Source organism: Mesoplodon densirostris, chromosome 8, assembly GCF_025265405.1.
Source record: "Mesoplodon densirostris isolate mMesDen1 chromosome 8, mMesDen1 primary haplotype, whole genome shotgun sequence".
In the NCBI taxonomy this organism is placed as follows: Eukaryota; Metazoa; Chordata; class Mammalia; order Artiodactyla; family Ziphiidae; genus Mesoplodon; species Mesoplodon densirostris.
This window is the reverse complement of record NC_082668.1, coordinates 80,180,191-80,201,471: the sequence shown is the minus strand read 5'-3', so window position 1 is coordinate 80,201,471 and position 21,281 is coordinate 80,180,191.

Here is a 21,281-nt window from a genome sequence, read left to right as displayed (position 1 = left end):
CTTCCCTGGTGGCGCAGTGGTTGGGAGTCCGCCTGCCGATGCAGGGAACGCGGGTTCGTGCCCCGGTCCGGGAAGATCCCACATACCGCGGAGCGGCTGGGCCCGTGAGCCATGGGCGCTGAGCTTGCGCGTTCGGAGCCTGTGCTCCGCAATGGGAGGGGCCACAACAGTGAGAGGCTCGCATACAGCCAAAAAAAAAAAAAAAAAGGGACCAGAATGTGGATAGTGAATCATTTCATCAAGCATTCAGAAGCTATATATGCAAGAACCTGACTAAATATTTTGGTACCTACAGCATGTAATGTATTTGTGTGTATGTGCATGTGTGTGTGTGTGTGTGTGAGAATCGTGACCTCTGGAGACTTTGTACAGAAGGAGAAAACTATTTTTCTTTTTTGCATTCTGGTATGGAAGGAGTCCCACCTAAGAATTTAATTATGTTAGAATAGAAATAGGAATTTCAATGTTTCTGTAGGTTCTTTGTGCTGCTGAATGGTAGAGATGATCACTGTTTTTCAGAGTTTCCCAATAGTTTTTGGAAATGAAAAGTAGATTGAAAACATATTGGAGGCTGAACGAGTGTAGAGACAGTTAAACATCTCTGTACAAAATATAAGTATATTAGAAAACTGTGAGCTGGCAGCTGGAATATCTCGACATGAAAAATAGAGTCCAGAAATGATGGCAAGCTCTGGCTTAAAGAATTCTGGCTAGTAAGGAATTCCCTCAGCAAAGAAAGAATGCTGACATTTTATGCCAGTGATGTCTAATATTAACTTTGAAGTCATTGCTTAGAATATACTATGCCAGTTCCCTCAAACTTTAGTAAAAGCTTATTTATACACAAGCTTATGAGTGGTTTGCTAGGAAAATGAAGGACTCCAGGTCATACCAACAAAAGAAGTGTGGTGGGGGAGGGAGTGATGGATGGAGGAGAAGGGATTCAGAAGGTGACTTTCAGATCAGAGATCAATATGTAATATGAGAAATTAGAATCAGAGGTAATCAGGAAAAACAACAGGCCCCCAATAATCTTTAGAGATACTGGGGAGAAAGAGGGGAGTTTAAGCCACTTTATTTGAATATGAAAGACAAAAATGACTGCTGAAGCTGAGGACTTGGGGATGCCTGGGTGGTTACATTTGGGAGATACTAGAAATATATAAAATACATATATTCACAAACATTTTTCCACTATGTGCTTTTGCATTTGAAACAAAATATAGAAAGTAGGAATCTGGTCATATCCAACCCTATCAGGACCCCTTGATTTGTGATGTTATACCCTAAGAAGAGCATTGCCAGATCTTCTGGCCTATTCTTCAAACACTTCCTACCTAGAATCAGATTGCTTAAGGAATGCAATGGTAAATGATGTGGTTGCTGTGGTATGTTTCCGCCAGTGGGTTATGTTTCATGTATTGCAGCAATGGGGCCCACAGAACTAATACCAGAAAACACAGTGGGTATTGGAACAAGAGTGTTTCAGTGTCCAAAGAATTCACAGTATATTGGGAGAGAAAGCCAAACACACACTTTATCATAATAAAATGTAATAAGTGCTATAATAGAGATACTGTACATACCTGGTGTTGTGGGCACACAGAGAAGGTAGTTTCCCCCTCTGCCTGGGGAGGACATAAGGAGAGAGCCTGAAGAAAGCATTCATCCACAAGACAATGTATGAGCTGTGATTTAAGAGTGTCTACCCATAAGAAAAGGAAGAGTGGGGCATCCAAGGCTGAGAGAACAATATTGCACAAGGACTCAAGATGTCAATGAGCTTATTTGGAGGACATGTAGATTGCATGGGGTTGCCCAGTGGGAAAATAGTGGAAAAATGGGCAGGAATCATATCATAATTTCCTAGTCATGACAGGTTAAGAATTTGAACTTTAAGATTAACCACTTTTATTATTCCAAGACATACATAGGGATTAGTAGATTGGAGCAATCACCAGGGTCCTGTTTTGAAGGGGAGGGGGCAGGTCTGTAATAGCTGGAAGAGCTAGAATAAAACTCAGTTGCTGCTGCCAACCTGTATATTCCTTTCAAACTTCTCAATTTCATCTCCTGACAGCGTGTTGCTTTTGACTATAATTCTTCCCTACATGACTAATACTACTAATTAATGTTTTAAGCTCTAGGTTTTTCTTGGTCCATAACTTTGAACCAGATACCATCTGGGTAAAAATGTTATTTCAGGCAGAGACACCCAAACAGTATTGTTTGTTCCAAAGCCTTCTACTCTACACTACTTTCATTCTCAGCATCATTTTTTAAAGACCTCTTTTTTTTTTAGTGCAGTTTTAGATTCATAGAAAAATTGAGAAGAATATTCAGAAACTTCCCATGTATCCCTGCCTCAAGTGCATAGCCTCTCCTCTTAGTAACATCTATCACCAAAGGGTACGTTTGTTATAGTTGATGAACCTACATTGACACATCACAATCACTTAATCTAGCCTTCTCGATTGACTTCTTTCACATAGTAATATTCATTTAAAATTTTGTTATGTCTTTTCATGGATTAATAGCTCATGTTTTTTTAGTGCTGAATAATATTTCATTGCCTGATGGTTCAACATATGAAAATCAATCACTGTGATATACCACATTAACATAATGAAGGATAAAAATCATGTGATCACCTCAATAGTTGCAGAAAAAGCATTTGTCAAAATTGAACATCCTTTCATGATAAAAACTCTGAACAAGTGGGTATCGAAGGAAGTACCTCAAAATAATAAAGGCCATATATGACATGCCCCACAGCTAATGTCATACTCAAAGGTAACAAACAGAAAGCTTTTCTTCTAAGATCAGGAACAAGACAAGAATGCCCACTCTCACCACTTTTATTCAGTATGGTACTGGAAGTCCTAGCCAGAATAATTAGGTAAGAAAAATAAATGAAAGGCATCCAAATCAGAAAGGAAGAAATAAAGTTGTCACTATTTACAAATGTGAAAATTATTACACTATTTATAACTATTTATTACATATAAAAAACCCTAAAGACTCTACCAAAAAACTGCTAGAAATGATCAACAAATTTAGTAAAGTTACAGGATACAAAATCAATATACAAAAATGCTTAGGAATAAATTTAACCAAGGAGTTGAAAAATCTTTACAAGAAAAACTATAAAATATTGATGAAAGAAAATGAAGAAAAAAAATAAATGGAAAGATATTCCATGCTCTTGGATTGGAAGAATTAATATCGTTAAAATGTCCATACTACCCAAAGCAATCTACAGACTCAATGCATTCTTATCAAAATTCCAATGGCATTTTTCATAGAAATAGAACAAACAGTCCTAAAATTTGTGTGGTAACACAAAAGACCACAAATAACCAAAGCAATCTTGAAAAAGAACAAAGCTGGAGGCATCATACATCTTAATTTCAATCTCACTTTTGCATTATTATCCAAAGAAAACAAAATCATTTCAAAGAGAGATCTGAACTCCGATGTTTATTGCAGCATTATTCACAATAGCTAATGTATGGAAACAACCTAAGGGCCTGTCAATGGATGAACAGATAAAGAAAATGTGATACTCTCTCTTTCTCTCTCTCTCTCACACACACACACACACGCACACACACACATACACACACACACCACTGAAATATGATTCAGCCTTAAAAAAGAAGGAAATCTTGTCACTTGCAACAACATAAATGAGCATGGAGGGCATTATGCTAAATGAAATAATCCAGAGAAAGACAAATACTGCATGATATCAGTTATATGTGGAACCTGAAAAAAGAAATGCCAAGTTGAACTCATAAAAACAAGAGTAGAATGGTCTTTTGCCTCCCCATATAAACTTTAGAATCAGTTTGTTAATAGCCATGAAATAACTTGTTGGAATTTTGATTGGGACTGCATTGAATCTATAGATTAAGTTGGGAAGAACTGACCTCTTGATGATATTAAGCCTACCTATCCATGAACATGAAACATCTCTCCATTTACTTAGTTCTTTGATTTCATTCAATGGAGTTTTCTAGTTTTCCTCATATAGATCTCATACGTATTTTGTTAGATTTATGTTAAGTATTTCTCTACTTACATATATACACATATATATGATATATACATAATTAAATACACTGTTGTTATTACTAGTATGAATAAACTACTACCTGTTAGATCAACTAAAAAGAAGGAAAACAAAGTTTTAATTTTACATTTACCTTTACTTATTCCTTCTTTGATGTTCTTCCTTTCTTTATACAGAACCAAGTTCCTGACCTATATTATTTTCCTTCTTGCTAAAGAACTACTTGTAACATTTCTTATAAGGCAGGTCTGGCAACAAAGTCCCTCAATTTTTGTTTGTCTGAGAAAGTCTTTACTTCTCCTTCATTTTTGAAAGATAATTTCACAGGGTACAAAATCAAGGTTGGTGAATTTTTTTCTCTCAACACTTGAAATATTTCACTTCACTCTCTTCTTGCTTGCATGGTTTTGGAGGAAGTTGAATATAATTCTTATCTGCATTCTGTTTTCGGTGAGGTGTTTCTTCTCTAGCTTCTTTCAGGATTTTTTCTTTATCTCTGATTTTCTGTAGTTTGAAAATGATATGGCTACATGTATTTTGGGGCATTCATCTTGCTTGGTGTTCTCTTAGTTTCCTGGATTCGTGATTTGACATCTGTCATTAATTTGGGGGAATTTCTCAGTCATTATTGTTTCAAATATTTCTTCTGTTCTTTTCTCTCTTTTTTCTCCTTCTGGTATTCCTATTACACTTATGTTACACCTTTTATAGTTGTTCCACAGTCCTTGAATATTCTATTCTGTTTTTATCTTCAGTCCTTGCTCTCTTTGCTTTTCAGCTTTGGAGGTTTCAGTTGAGATACCCTCAAACTCAGAGAGTTTTTCCTCAGCCATGTCCCATCTACTAATAAGCCCATCAATGGTATTATATCAATGCTTTGTCAAGGATTTTTGAATTCATATTCATGAGAGATATTGGTCTGTAATTTCTTTTCTTGTAATGTCTTTTTTTGGTTTTAGTATTAGGATAATGCTGACCTCATAAGATGTATTTCCTCTGTTTGTATCCTCTAAAAGAGATTGTACAGAATTGGTAAAATCTTTCATAAATGCTTGGTAGAATTCACAAGTGAACACATCAGGGCCTGGTTCTTTCTATTTTAGGAGGTTATTAATTATTGATTCAATCTCTTTATTGGATATAAGTTTATTCAGATTGCGTATTTCTTCTTGTATAAGTTTTGACAGATTGTGCCTTTCAAAATATTGTTTAAAATTTTTATTTCATCTTGGTTATTAAATATGTGAGCACAGAGTTCTTTACAGTATTCCTCTATTATTATTTTGTGTCCATGGAATTTGTAGTGATATCCCCTCCATTCATGTTTGATATTAATGATTTGTGTCTTCTCCTTTTTAAAAATTAACTTGGCTAGAGACATTAATTTTATTATTTCCAAATAACAAGCTTTTCATTCATTTATTTTCTCTTGATTTCCTGTTTTCAATTTCATTGATTTCTGCTCTTATTTTTATTATTTCTTTTCCACTGTTTACTTTGGATTTGATTTGCTCTTTTTCTAATTTCTTAAAGTGGAAGCTTAGATTATTGATTTTAGATCTTCCTTCCTTTCTCATATATTCATTAAATAGTATAGATTTCCCTTGAAGCACTGTTTTCTGTGCATCTCACAAATTTTCTTATGTGTTCATTTTCATTTAGTTCAAAGTATTTTTCATTTCTCTTAAGATTTCTCCTTTAACCCATGTTATTTAGAAATATGTTGTTTAGCCTCCAAGTGTTTAGGGGTTTTCCAACTATCTTTCTATTATTGACTTCTAGTTTAATTCCATTGTGATCTGAAAGCATACAGTGTATGATTCCTATTTTTTTTAACTTGATAAGGTGTGTTTTATATGCATATTTTAGAGATTTTTGTAAGACTGGTTATTTGGGGAGAGGGTATTGCTAAATATGTGAAAAATTGGTTAGACAATGCCTATTGACTGGAGTGTTTTACTAGTAAATCCTTGACATTTAATGTTCAATCTTAGACTTTATTCTGCAACACCACTTGTACCTATGGGTCAATCTGATGCTGTGTTTTGGCAACTTGTCCCTGCATCAAGTATTGATATATAGCTTTGGCTGGTATTCCACTATTTTGGTCCAGGAAGTAGTGTAAGGCATACACATTTTGGCTGGGTGCAGATTACTGTGAGAACAGCTCTCCAGCCCCAACATTACAACAAGCCTACAATGCATCTTTTTAAGAAAAACATTCCCCTTTTGCCATCACTGGTTGAGACAGGTCAGATCTGACATTGCCAAGGGAACCACCTGAGGGCTTTCCTCAACCCTCTGATGGTTGCTTGCTTCCCAGAATTTTATCTGTAATTAAATCTATTTTGTCTAATTTAAGAACAGACTCTGGTAAAGATTACAGCTTTAGTGTAAAAGGCAGGTAGAATTCTTTTTTTTTTTTTTTTTTTTTATTTATTTTATTTTTTTAATTTTTTTTATTTTACAAATTTAATCAGTTATACATACACATATGTTCCCATATCCCCTCCCTTTTGCGTCTCCCTCCCACCCTCCCTATCCCACCCCTCCAGGTGGTCACAAAGAACCGAGCTGATCTCCCTGTGCTATGCGGCTGCTTCCCACTAGCTATCTACCTTACGTTGGGTAGTGTATATATGTCCATGCCGCTCTTTCACTTTGTCACAGCTTACCCTTCCCCCTCCCCATATCCTCAAGTCCATTCTCTAGTAGGTCTGTGTCTTTATTCCTGTCTTACCCCTATGTTCTTCATGACAATTTTTTTTTCTTAAATTCCATATATATGTGTCAGCATACAGTATTTGTCTTTCTCTTTCTGACTTACTTCACTCTGTATGACAGACTCTAGGTCCATCCACCTCATTACAAATAGCTCAATTTCATTTCTTTTTATGGCTGAGTAATATTCCATTGTATATATGTGCCACATCTTCTTTATCCATTCATCCGATGATGGACACTTAGGTTGTTTCCATCTCCAGGCTATTGTAAATAGGGCTGCTATGAACATTTTGGTACATGTCTCTTTTTGAATTATGGTTTTCTCAGGGTATATGCCCAGTAGTGGGATTGCTGGGTCATATGGTAGTTCTATTTGTAGTTTTTTAAGGAACCTCCATACTGTTCTCCATAGTGGCTGTACCAATTCACATTCCCACCAGCAGTGCAAGAGTGTTCCCTTTTTTCCACACCCTCTCCAGCATTTATTGTTTCTAGATTTTTTGATGATGGCCATTCTGACTGGTGTGAGATGATATCTCATTGTAGTTTTGATTTGCATTTCTCTAATGAGTAAAGATGTTGAGCATCCTTTCATGTGTTTGTTGGCTGTCTGTATATCTTCTGTGGAGAAATGTCTATTTAGGTCTTCTGCCCATTTTTGGATTGGGTTGTTTGTTTTTTTGCTATTGAGCTGCATGAGCTGCTTATAAATTTTGGAGATTAATCCTTTGTCAGTGGCTTCATTGGCAAATATTTTCTCCCATTCTGAGGGTTGTCTTTTGGTCTTGTTTATGGTTTCCTTTGCTGTGCAAAAGCTTTGAAGTTTCATTAGGTCCCATGTGTTTATTTTTGTCTTTATTTCCATTTCCCTAGGAGGTGGGTCAAAAAGGATCTTGCTGTGATTTATGTCATAGAGTGTTCTGCCTATGTTTTCCTCTAGGAGTTTGATAGTGTCTGGCCTTACATTTAGGTCTTTAATCCATTTTGAGCTAATTTTTGTGTATGGTGTTAGGGAGTGATCTAATCTCATACTTTTACATGTCCCTGTCCAGTTTTCCCAGCACCACTTATTGAAGAGACTGTCCTTTCTCCACTGTACACTCCTGCCTCCTTTATCAAAGATAAGGTAACCATATGTCCGTGGGTTTATCTCTGGGCTTTCTATCCTGTTCCATTGATCTATCTTTCTGTTTTTGTGCCAGTACCATACTGTCTTGATTACTGTAGCTTTGTAGTATAGTCTGAAGTCAGGGAGCCTGATTCCTCCAGCTCCGTTTTTCGTTCTCAAGATTGCTTTGGCTATTCGGGGTCTTTTGTGTTTCCATACAAATTGTGAAATTTTTTGTTCTAGTTCTGTGAAAAATGCCATTGGTAATTTGATAGGTATTGCATTGAATCTGTAGATTGCTTTGGGTAGTAGAGTCATTTTCACAATGTTGATTCTTCCAATCCAAGAACATGGTACATCTCTCCATCTATTTGTATCATCTTTAATTTCTTTCATCAGTGTCTTATAATTTTCTGCATACAGGTCTTTTGTTTCCTTAGGTAGGTTTATTCCTAGATATTTTATTCTTTTTGTTGCAATGGTAAATGGGAGTGTTTCCTTGATTTCACTTTCAGATTTTTCATCATTAGTATATAGGAATGCCAGAGATTTCTGTGCATTAATTTTGTATCCTGCAACTTTACCAAATTCATTGATTAACTCTAGTAGTTTTCTGGTAGCATCTTTAGGATTCTCTATGTATAGTATCATGTCATCTGCAAACAGTGACAGCTTTACTTCTTCTTTTCCCATTTGGATTCCTTTTATTTCCTTTTCTTCTCTGATTGCTGTGGCCAAAACTTCCAAAACTATGTTGAATAAGAGTGGTGAGAGTGGGCAACCTTGTCTTGTTCCTGATCTTAGTGGAAATGGTTTCAGTTTTTCACCATTGAGGACGATGCTGGCTGTGGGTTTGTCATATATGGCCTTTATTATGTTGAGGAAAGTTCCCTCTATGCCTACTTTCTGCAGGGTTTTTATCATAAATGGGTGTTGAATTTTGTCAAAAGCTTTCTCTGCATCTATTGAGATGATCATATGGTTTTTCTCCTTCAGTTTGTTAATATGGTGTATCACATTGATTGATTTGCGTATATTGAAGAATCCTTGCATTCCTGGAATAAACCCCACTTGATCATGGTGTATGATCCTTTTAATGTGCTGTTGGATTCTGTTTGCTAGTATTTTGTTGAGGATTTTTGCATCTATGTTCATCAGTGATATTGGCCTGTAGTTTTCTTTCTTTGTGACATCCTTGTCTGGTTTTGGTATCAAGGTGATGGTGGCCTCGTAGAATGAGTTTGGGAGTGTTCCTCCCTCTGCTATATTTTGGAAGAGTTTGAGAAGGATAGGTGTTAGCTCTTCTCTAAATGCTTGATAGAATTCGCCTGTGAAGCCATCTGGTCCTGGGCTTTTGTTTGTTGGAAGGTTTTTAATCACAGTTTCAATTTCAGTGCTTGTGATTGGTCTGTTCATATTTTCTATTTCTTCTTGATTCAGTCTCGGCAGGTTGTGCATTTCTAAGAATTTGTCCATTTCTTCCAGGTTGTCCATTTTATTGGCATAGAGTTGCTTATAGTAATCTCTCATGATCTTTTGTATTTATGCAGTGTCAGTTGTTACTTCTCCTTTTTCATTTCTAATTCTATTGATTTGAGTCTTCTCCCTTTTTTTCTTGATGAGTCTGGCTAATGGTTTATCAATTTTGTTTATCTTCTCAAAGAACCAGCTTTTAGTTTTATTGATCTTTGCTATCGTTTCCTTCATTTCTTTTTCATTTATTTCTGATCTGATCTTTATGATTTCTTTCCTTCTGCTAACTTTGGGATGTTTTTGTTCTTCTTTCTCTAATTGCTTTAGGTGCAAGGTTAGGTTGTTTATTCGAGATGTTTCCTGTTTCTTAAGGTGGGATTGTATTGCCATAAACTTCCCTCTTAGAACTGCTTTTGCTGCATCCCATAGGTTTTGGGTCGTCGTGTCTCCATTGTCATTTGTTTCTAGGTATTTTTTAATTTCCTCTTTGATTTCTTCAGTGATCACTTCGTTATTAAGTAGTGTATTGTTTAGCCTCCATGTGTTTGTATGTTTTACAGCTCTTTTCCTGTAATTGATATCTAGTCTCATAGCATTGTGGTCGGAAAAGATACTTGATACAATTTCAATTTTCTTAAATTTACCAAGGCTTGATTTGTGACCCAAGATATGATCTATCCTGGAGAATGTTCCATGAGCACTTGAGAAAAATGTGTATTCTGTTGTTTTTGGATGGAATGTCCTATAAATATCAATTAAGTCCATCTTGTTTAATGTATCATTTAAAGCTTGTGTTTCCTTATTTATTTTCATTTTGGATGACCTGTCCATTGGTGAAAGTGGGGTGTTAAAGTCCCCTACTATGATTGTGTTACTGTCGATTTCTCCTTTTATGGCTGTTAATATTTCCCTTATGTATTGAGGTGCTCCTATGTTTGGTGCATAAATATTTACAATTGTTATATCTTCTTCTTGGATTGATCCCTTGATCATTATGTAGTGTCCTTCTTTGTCTCTTCTAGTAGTCTTTATTTTAAAGTCTATTTTGTCTGATATGAGAATTGCTACTCCAGCTTTCTTTTGGTTTCCATTTGCATGGAATATCTTTTCCCATCCCCTTACTTTCAGTCTGTATGTGTCTCTAGGTCTGAAGTGGGTCTCTTGTAGACAGCATATATATGGGTCTTGTTTTTGTATCCATTCAGCCAGTCTGTGTCTTTTGGTGGGAGCATTTAGTCCATTTACATTTAAGGTAATTATTGATATGTATGTTCCTATTCCCATTTTCTTAATTGTTTTGGGTTCGTTATTGTAGTTCTTTTCCTTCTGTTGTGTTTCTTGCCTAGAGAAGTTCCTTTAGCATTTGTTGTAAAGCTGGTTTGGTGGTGCTGAACTCTCTCAGCTTTTGCTTGTCTGTAAAGGTTTTAATTTCTCCATCAAATCTGAATGAGATCTTTGCTGGGTAGAGTAATCTTGGTTGCAGGTTTTTCTCCTTCATCACTTTAAGTATGTCCTGCCACTCCCTTCTGGCTTGTAGAGTTTCTGCTGAGAGATCAGCTGTTATCCTGATGGGGATTCCCTTGTGTGTTATTTGTTGTTTTTGCCTTGCTGCTTTTAATATGATTTCTTTGTGTTTAATTTTTGACAGTTTGATTAATATGTGTCTTGGTGTATTTCTCCTTGGATTTATTCTGTATGGGACTCTCTGTGCCTCCTGGACTTGATTAACTATTTCCTTTCCCATATTAGGGAAGTTTTCAACTATAATCTCTTCAAATATTTTCTCAGTCCCTTTCTTTTTCTCTTCTTCTTCTGGAACCCCTATAATTCGAATGTTGGTGCGTTTAATGTTGTCCCAGAGGTCTCTGAGACTGTCCTCTGTTCTTTTCATTCTTTTTTCTTTATTTTGCTGTGCAGCAGTTATTTCCACTATTTTATCTTCCACCTGACTTATCCGTTCTTCTGCCTCAGTTATTCTGCTATTGATCCCATCTAGAGTATTTTTTATTTCATTTATTGTGTTTTTAATCGATGCTTGATTCGTCTTTAGTTCTTCTAGGTCCTTGTTAACTGTTTCTTGCATTTTGTCTATTCTATTTCCAAGATTTTGGATCATCTTTACCATCATTATTCTGAATTCTTTTTCAGATAGACTGCCTATTACCTCTTCATTTGTTAGGTCTGGTGGGTTTTTATCTTGCTCCTTCTCCTGCTGTGTGTTTTTCTGTCTTCTCATTTTGCTTATGTTACTGTGTTTGGGGTCTCCTTTTTGCAGGCTGCAGGTTCGTAGTTCCCGTTGTTTTTGTTGTCTGTCCCCAGTGGCTAAGGTTGGTTTAGTGGGTTGTGTAGGCTTCTTGGTGGAGGGGACTACTTACTGCCTGTGTTCTGGTGGATGAGGCTGGATCTTGTCTTTCTGGTGGGCAGGTCCACGTCTGGTGGTGTGTTTTGGGGTGTTTGCGGACTTTTTATGATTTGAGGCAGCCTCTCTGCTAATGGGTGGCGTTGTGTTCCTGTCTTGCTAGTTGTTTGGCATAGGGTGTCCAGCACTGTAGCTTGCTGGTCGTTGAGTGAAGCTGGGCGCTGGTGTTGAGATGGAGATCTCTGGAAGATTTTCGCCGTTTGATATTATGTGGAGCTGGGAGGTCTCTTGTGGACCAGTGTCCTGAAGCTCGCTCTCCCACCTCAGAGGCACAGCACTGACTCCTGGCTCCTCAATTTGGGATGATTTGTTGTCTATTCATGTATTCCACAGATGCAGGGTACATGAAGTTGATTGTGGAGCTTTAATCCGCTGCTTCTGAGGCTGCTGGGAGAGGTTTCCCTTTCTCTTCTTTGTTCTCACAGCTCCTGGGTCTCAGCTTTGGATTTGGCCCCGCCTCTGCGTGTAGGTCGCCGGAGGGCGTCTGTTCTTCGCTCAGACAGGACAGGGTTAAAGGAGCAGCCTCTTCGGGGACTCTGGCTCACTCAGGCCGGGCGGGAGGGAGGGGCACGGAGTGCGGGGCGAGCCTGCAGCGGCAGGGGTCGGCGTGACGTTGCACCAGCCCGAGGCGCGCCGTGCGTTCTCCCAGGGAAGCCGCCCCTGGATCCCGGGACCCCGGCAGTGGCAGGCTGCACAGGCTCCCGGAAGGGCGGTGTGGACAGTGATCTGCGCTCGCACACAGGCTTCTTGGCGGCGTCAGCAGCAGCCCCAGCGTCCCACGCCCGTCTCTGGGCTCCGCGCCTTCAGCCGCGACTCGCGCCCGTCTCTGGAGCTCCTTTACGCGGCGCTCCTAATCCCCTCTCCTCGCGCACCAGGAAACCAAGAGGGAAGAAAAAGTCTCCTGCCTCTTCGGCAGCTCCAGAGTTTTCCCGGACTCCCTCCCGGCTAGCTGTGGCACATTAGCCCCCTTCAGGCTGAGTTCTCGCCGCCAGCCCCAGTCCTCTCGCTGCGCTCTGACCGAAGCCCAAGCCTCAGCTCGAATTCTTTTTAATTGCAGACATTTTAGAGCTGTATAATCTTTTACCCTTACTTTGTTTAGGTTTTTCCAACTTGACTTTGGGTACTGCTTAATCTCTTTGTGTCCCAACATTTTAATTTTCTAAAGGGGCAGCCAATTTCAAAAGCCTTTGAAAAAGAGTATATATTGTTTTAAAATATATCTTTCTGAGAGTTTTTAAAATTTGGATGAATTGTAATGAAATGAATTGGCTTAATGTCAGTGCCATAAATTCAGTTAACCTCAAAGTCACTAAATCTGATTTATAAAAAGAGCATAATTCTACATAAAAACGGTGTTTTACACTTCATTAGATTTGATTGATCTCAATCACTGTTATATATTTGCTACAGATTAGCTCAAACAAGATTTCAACTTTTTGGTGCTTCCAGCTTTATATTCCTTAGATTCTAACGTATCTTCCTAATTACTTGCCTCCTGATAGATTAAAAATCCTTGTACATGGAAGAGATTAAATATTACTGTGCTTTTAAAGAGATTAGGTTCTCTCTGAGAGAGAAAAAATGGAACCATTGAAAAATGGAAGCTTATCGCCCTGCCTGAAATATAATCCTATCCCTGTACAGGGAAGCATACAGAACAGTTCAGTGAACCTTCCCCCAAATGACATTTTCTTGCTTTCTATCATGTTGGAAAATAGAACTTAAATTCATTTTTTGATTATCTGTATAGTTTTAGTGAGTTTGAGTCTAATGTGGAAGGTCCCTCAGAACTTACCTCAAGATTAGATTTAACTAGCTCAGAACTCAAGGCCTGAGAAAGAACAGGCTAATCTTTGGTGCAAACTTGAGGGAGCCAGAGAGGTCTCTTTTCACAGGCAACTACAGTAGCAATGACTTGATCACCATTTGTCTTTAGTGCCTTCACAGTCTGGGATCTTAACAATAAAACAGATTATATTCCTTTAATATGCTGGTGGTCTTCTCCTTAAGAGCAGTGAGCATCTCACAATGCATATTTGTAAGATTAGTACATTTTCTCATGTCAGTCCTTCTTAAATCCAATCTCTTAGCACTCCTCACAAAACCCAATAAAATAGCTTTCTTGGGTAAAAAATTTTGGGGAGAAAAAGGAGAGATTGTCAAATTAAGAACCTAACAATCAAACCATTTTAAAATCCTACATCCTCCTTTGATGACTTTATTTTTTCCATTCCTGTCCCTTTCTCCCAATACAAGAACATAAACAAACAAACCCTCCAAATTTGTAGGAGTTCCAGAAAAAAAGAAATATTCTAAAGCATAGAAGAGTGTAACAAAGGCAGTTAATGGTCTGCCTATACAAATTTCCCTCTTTTTCTGTGGTAATAAAATCTCTAATTTTTATCTGGGAACGTAGCTACTCAGAACAAAGATTATTTTCTCCAGCCTTGTTTTCATCTAAATGTGGCTGTGTGGCTACGTTCTGACTAGTGAGTGGTATGTGGCAGTGTCTTGTGGCAGCATCTGAGAACCTTTCTTAAAAGAAACTAGTGTGAGGGCTTCCCTGGTGGTGCAGTGATTGAGAGTCCGCCTGCCGATGCAGGGAATGAGGGTTCGTGCCCTGGTCCGGGAGGATCCCACATGCCGTGGAGTGGCTGGGCCCGTGAGCCATGGCCGCTGAGCCTGTTCGTCCGGAGCCTGTGCTCCACAACGGGAGAGGCCACAGCAGTGAGAAGCCCGTGTACTGCAAAAAACAAAACAAACAAACAAAAAGCTAGTGTGCATCTTTTGCCCTTTCTTCTTTATCCTGTACTATCTTCTAGATGGAATTCAGAAGTCATGCCTGGACCTGATAAAAATAAGAAAGAACCTTGGTAATGGCACCTGTTTCTCTGAAGATCCCTTCTTTGAACTGCCTGCTACTAGAATTCTACATGAAGAAAAATCACCTTTTATTTTGTTTCAACTACTGTTTTTCAGGCACTTTTTACTGCAGCCAAACCTACCTCTAACTAGTATTATATATTTAACATTTCTCATCCTTATTGGAAAGATTTTTCCCAAAGTTATTAATTACAACAAATATTTATTTCAATTACTGTAATTTGCAAATTAAAAGGTCAACAAATATTTGAAATGTCAGTCTTTTTTATTTTTGTGCACCAATAAGAAAAATTGCATTCTGCACTCAAAATGTATTTGTATATAAATTTTCATCTTTAAAATAATCTTGACAAATAATCAGTTCTTCATCTTCTGAAATATCATTATTGATTTAAGGATGACCACACTGATACAAATGATCACTGTGAATCTAATAATACCTCACCCCAACTTTGTGGTCCAATTCTTCTGTGTCAGTATTATTATTTTTTGAAACATCCAAAAAATGATGGTGTGGTTTCTGGTTCTACATGAAAGAAGTTTGGAAGTCACCATTGCATCCTAACAACAAATAAAAAGCTGAATAGACTGAAAAATCAACAACTTTTTTGGGGGTTCATAAGAGATATGAAGACACAAGACAAATCACTGCTCCTGATATTGAAGAGAAAGACAGGTAAATACAGGGAGTCACAGCTAACCAGGGCAGAGACTCACCAGAATCCATTATGGGAACCAGTGACAGGATAGGAAAACCTGAACTGTAATTGATAAATTTCTGGAGATTCGGTGTGGACAACTCTGACAGTTAAAAACTCCAAGGAGACCCAGTCATAAGGTGGGGTTCCACAATATTGTGAGATTTACCTCTAGGAGTTTGAAAGGGTTCCCACAGTAAATATCAGTGGAAATTCCCCTTCAGCTTCTGACAGGGGGAGAAGAAGAGGAACCATTTTGAAATATGTCACAGCATGCTGTTTTTTCTTAAAAGTCTGCCCTTATGAGAAACTGGCTAACCAGAGCCTAACCTGCTGGGTATTATCAGAGCCGAGCAGAACTGGGGGAAAGGAAATAACCCAACTCAAGCCCACTCTAGCCCCACTCCAGCCATCCCCTTACAACTGAAGGAGGAAAAAAACCCTAAGAAACACTTGTGAAGTTCATAATGTGGAGGCATAAGCTCACTAAAGGATCAAGACCTAATTATAGGACTATAGAACACTTCCCTCTCCCCCACATCTCAACACCACATTACTAAAGGCCTATTTACAGCAGGTTTTTTTTTTTTAATCTAATACATCAAGTTTGGCTATCAAGAAAAAAATTACAAAGCATAACAAAAGGCAAATAACACAATTTGAAGAGACAGAATGAACATCAGAACCAGGGATATTGGAATTATCAAACTGAGAGTTTAAAACTACTGTGATTAATATGCTAAGGACTCTAATGGATAAAATATAGGGCATTGCAAGAACATATGTCAAGGTAAACAGGGAGATGGAACTCCCAAGAAAGCACTAAAAAGAAATGCTAGAGATAAAAAAAACACTGTAACAGAAATGTATTGTATTAGCAAATAGAATCCAACAGTGTATAAAATGAATTATACAGCACAACAAAGTGGGGGTTTATCCCAGATATGCAAAGTTGGCTCAACATTTGAAAACCAATTAATGTAGTCCATATCAATTGGCTAGAGGAAAACAAACACATGATAATATTAACAGATGTGGAAAAAGTATTTGACAAAATCCAACACCTGTTTATGATAAAAATTCTCAGCAAACTAAGAATAAAATGAAACTTCCACTACTAGATAAAAAAACATTTACATAAAACCTACAGCTAACATTATTCTTCATGGTGAGAAACTCAGGCTTTCCTACTAAGATCAGGTTCAAGACAAAGATATCCCTTCTCGGGGCTTCCTTGGTGGCGCAGTGGTTGAGAGTCCGCCTGACGATGCAGGGGAAACGGGTTCGTGCCCCAGTCTGGGAAGATCCCACATGCCACAGAGCAGCTGGGCCCGTGAGCCATGGCCGCTGAGTCTGCACGTCCGGAGCCTGTGCTCCGCAACGGGAGAGGCCACAACAGTGAGAGGCCCACATACTGCAAAAAAAAAAAAAAAAAAAAAAAAAAAAGATATCCCTTCTCACCATTCCTTTTCAATATTGTACTGGAATTCCTAACTAATGCAACAAGACAAGAAAAGGAAGTAAAAGGTATACAGATTTGGAAGGAAGAAATAAAACTGTTCCCAGATGATATAATATCTGTGTAGAAAATCTGAAAGAATTAAAAACTAATAAGATTTCAATTATAAGTGAAATTATAAATGAAAGATAATAATCTGGAACTAATAAGTGATCATAACAAGGTTGTAGGATACAAGGTTAATATACAAAAGTCAATTTTTCTCCCATGTACCAGAAATGAACAGGTGGAATTTGAAATTAAAAACAATGCCATTTACATTAGCATCCTCAAAAATGAAATACTTGGGTATAAGTCTAACAAAATTTGTATAATATCTGTATGAGAAGAACTATAAAACTCTGATGAAAGAAGAATTACATAAATGGAGAGACATTTCATGTTTATGGATAAGTACACTCAATATCATTAAGATGTCAATTCTTCCCAACTTAATCTATAGATTCAGTGCCATCCCAATAAAAATCCCAGCAAGTTATTTTACAAATAAACAAACACTGATTTTAAAGTTCATATGGAGAAGCAAAAGACCCAGAATGGGCAATACAATACAACTTCATGACTTACTAAAAAGATACAGTAATAGAAATAGACCCACACAAATATTGTCAACTAATCATTGACAAATGAGCAAAGGCAATACAATAGAGCAAAGATAGTCTTTTCAACAATGATTCTGTAACAACTGGACAAACACATTAAAAAAATTGAATGTAGACATAGACCTTACACAATTTACAAAAATTAACTCCACATGGATTATAGACCTAAATGTAAAACTCTTAAAAGAGAACATAGGAGAAAACCTAGATGACCTTGTGTATGATGATGACTCTTTACGTACATTACTAAGGCACAATCCATGAAAAAAGTAACTGATAAGCAGGGCTTCACTAAAATTAAAAATGTCTGCTCTGTGAAGGATACTGTCAGGAGAATTAGAAAACAAACCAGAGACTGGGAGTTGCAAAAGCTATATCTAATAAAGCACTGTTATCCAAAATATATAAAAAACACTTAAAACTCATCAGTAAGAAAAGTAACAATATGATTAAAGGATAGGTAAAAGATCTTAACAAAGACCTTATCAGAGAAAATATACGGATGGCAAAAACATATGATAAGATGCTCAACACTGTATATCATTAGAGAATTGCAAATTAAAAGAATTAGTTATCAGTATACACCTATTAAAATGGACAAAATTCAAACCCTGATGACACCAAATGCTGGCAAAGATGTGGAGCAACATTCCTTGCTGGTGGGAATACAAAATGGTACAAATGCTTTGGAAGACAGTTTGGCAATTTCTTACAAAATGCAACATATTTTTACCATATAATCCAGCAATAACATTCCTTAGTATTTACCCAAAGAAGTTAAAATTTTATGTCTCCACAAAACTCTGAACAGAGATGTTTATAGCAGCTTTATTCATAATTGCCAAAACTTGGAAGCAACCAAGATGTCCTTCAGTAGGTGAATGTATAAATAAACTGGTATATCCAGACAGTGAAGTATTATTCAGTGCTGAAAAGAAATGAGCTTTAGAGCCATAAGATGTAGAGGAGCCTTAAATGCATATTGTTAAGTGTAAAAAACCATTTGAAAATGCTACATACTGTATAATTACAAATATGTGACGTTCTATAAAAGACAAAATTATTAAGATAGTAAAAAGATCTGTTGTTGCCAGAATTTAGGGATCAAGAAAGGATGCATAGGCAGAACACAGAGGATTTTTAGGGCAGTGAAACTATTCTGTATGATACTATAATGGTGGATACATTTCATTATACACCTGTCCAGACCAATAGAATGTACATACCAAGAATGAACCCTAATGTAAACGATTAACTTTGGGTGATACTGATGGGTTAATGTAGGTTCATCAGTTGTAACAAGTGTACCACCCTGGTGCAGGATGGTGACAGTGGGGGAGGCTGTGTGTATGGGGCAAAGGAGTACATAGGAAATCTCTGTACCTTCTACTCAATTTTTCTGTGAACCTAAAACTGCTCTAAGAATTAAAGTCTATTTAAAAAAATAAATGACATAAAGAGATATTCCATACAGACACTAACCATAAGAAAGCTGGTGTCACTATATTAATATCAGAAAAATGTTGTCTTCAATATAGGGAGTATTACCATAGATAAAGATGGACATTTCACAATGATTAAGAAGTCAATTCCCCCCAAAACACAATGTACCTAAATGTATACTTATTTGATAATAGAACTCCAAAATATATGATGCAAAAACTAACAGAATTAAAGCAGAATATAGACATATCTACAATCCTTATCAGAGATTTAACTTCAGTTTATCAATAATTGAGGACATAAGTCGATCAAAAACAATCTGTAATAATGTGGAAAATTTGAACAACTATCGACCAATTTGTTCTCATTGACATTTATAAAATATTATAATGAATCACTGTAGAACATAGATTCTTCTCAAGCATATATGGGATTATCACCAAAATAGACCTCATGCTAAGTCATAAATCAACAAAAGAATACAAATGTCCAATAAGTATGTGAAATGGTACATGAGAGAAATGCAAGTAAAATCATGAAATATAACTTCACATCCACTAGGAATGGCAAAAATTGGAAAGGCAGACAATATCAGATATTGGTGAGGAATTAGAACAATGAAAACTCTCACACGTTGTTGGTGGAAAGCAGTCCAGCAATGTATTTTAAAGGGGATCATGACCCTAAGAGACATATAAACTATTTTATAAAAATTATGTACAAGAATGTTCATAGTAGATTTTTGAAAATAATTTCCCCAAATTGGAAATAACCCCTTGACCATCAAAATAAGAATGGATAAGCAAACTGTGGTGTATTTATTGACACTTAATGGAATGCCACTTAACAATGAAAACAAATGAATTTCTGATGCCTGGAATGGCATGGACAAATCACAAAAGTATTACACTGGGCAAAAGCCAGACAGAAAGAGTGCATATTGTATGATCCCATTTATTTAAAGTTCTAAGTAAACAAAAAATTTGTGATCAGAACAAGGGTTGCCTCTCAGAAATAAGGGGACTTTCCAGATTATGGGTTGCACAGGTATGATTATTTCTAACATCATTTAATTATACACTTAAATATATGCTTTTTCTTATATGTAAATCATATCTCAATAAAAAGGAGTATGTGTAGAAGGAAAAGATACTCTCACTTTATTAGAAAAGAAAAATGCAGCCCTCCAGTATCCTGACAGTTTGGCAGAAAGTCAAATCCATTTTCAAGTATTCTCTTTTTCTACAGAGAGATAATTAGAACAAATTATCTGATGGGTGCAGTGTTGAGAGGGTATTTGTTGATGTTGATATCAATTTATTATTTTGAAAATAGAAAGTCCAAAGAAACTGATTAGAGAACTTGGTCTCAATTCATATCAAGATATAACTTTGGATTTTCAAAAAAAGGCAAAGTATATGTATTCTCTATACATATTGCAGAAATAAAACTGGATAGGACTATTTCATAAGAGCACTATTAATTTTCAGTTTAATTTATGCTCCTAGCTTTTTAACCCCTTTGGCTTCTCTTGCAAAATCTATTAAAAAAGGAATTCCAAGGTCAAATTCTGTTTCTACCCTTACCCAGTGGAATGTTAAGAAACTTCATGGTTTGCCACAGGGCAACCAGCACAATCTAGAAAAAGAAAGCAGGATTCCTGGTACCCATTATGAATCTCCTCCTCTGCCTTAATCTTGTTCTAATACTTTTATTTATTTATTTATTTAAGTTCAGGAAGCTCTTATCCAAAGTCCCTTTACTAATTCATACATCAATTAATTCAGCAAGCGGTTTTTATTCAATACCAAGGAAAAATAATTATTTCTGAAAAATATTCAATGTCATTTCAATCAAATCCCTCTAACCTGCAAAATCCTGACAGTGTGTTTTAGAGAATTTGATGACTCTTTTTAAACTCTTTAGAAAGGAGGCTGTCAGATGTATTGCTGTGTTCACATATGTCCATGCATGAGTGAATAAAGCAATTAAGGTATCCTTAGGTAGTATGCTAAACCCTTACAGGGAGACTTTGTTAGAAAACTTGGCATCTGATGCCAAGGCTACTGATCTTGCTTCCTTATTTGCACCAAAGCATTTGGTTTCTAAAAATTATGCTTAGGAATTAATTTGCCTTTTGCCAACTGATGAACGAGGTTTACCCTAATTTGAATAAACCATAAATGTCCATTCATCAGTTATGATCCTTGTTACGGCAGGCTGCCAAGAAACAGCAGGTGTCTGGGCCAGAGTTTACTCAACTATAAGATGAACACTTTTCCTATGTTTGAAAGCTATGAATCCTCTTTTTGATTTGGGGCCAAATATTTAATGGCT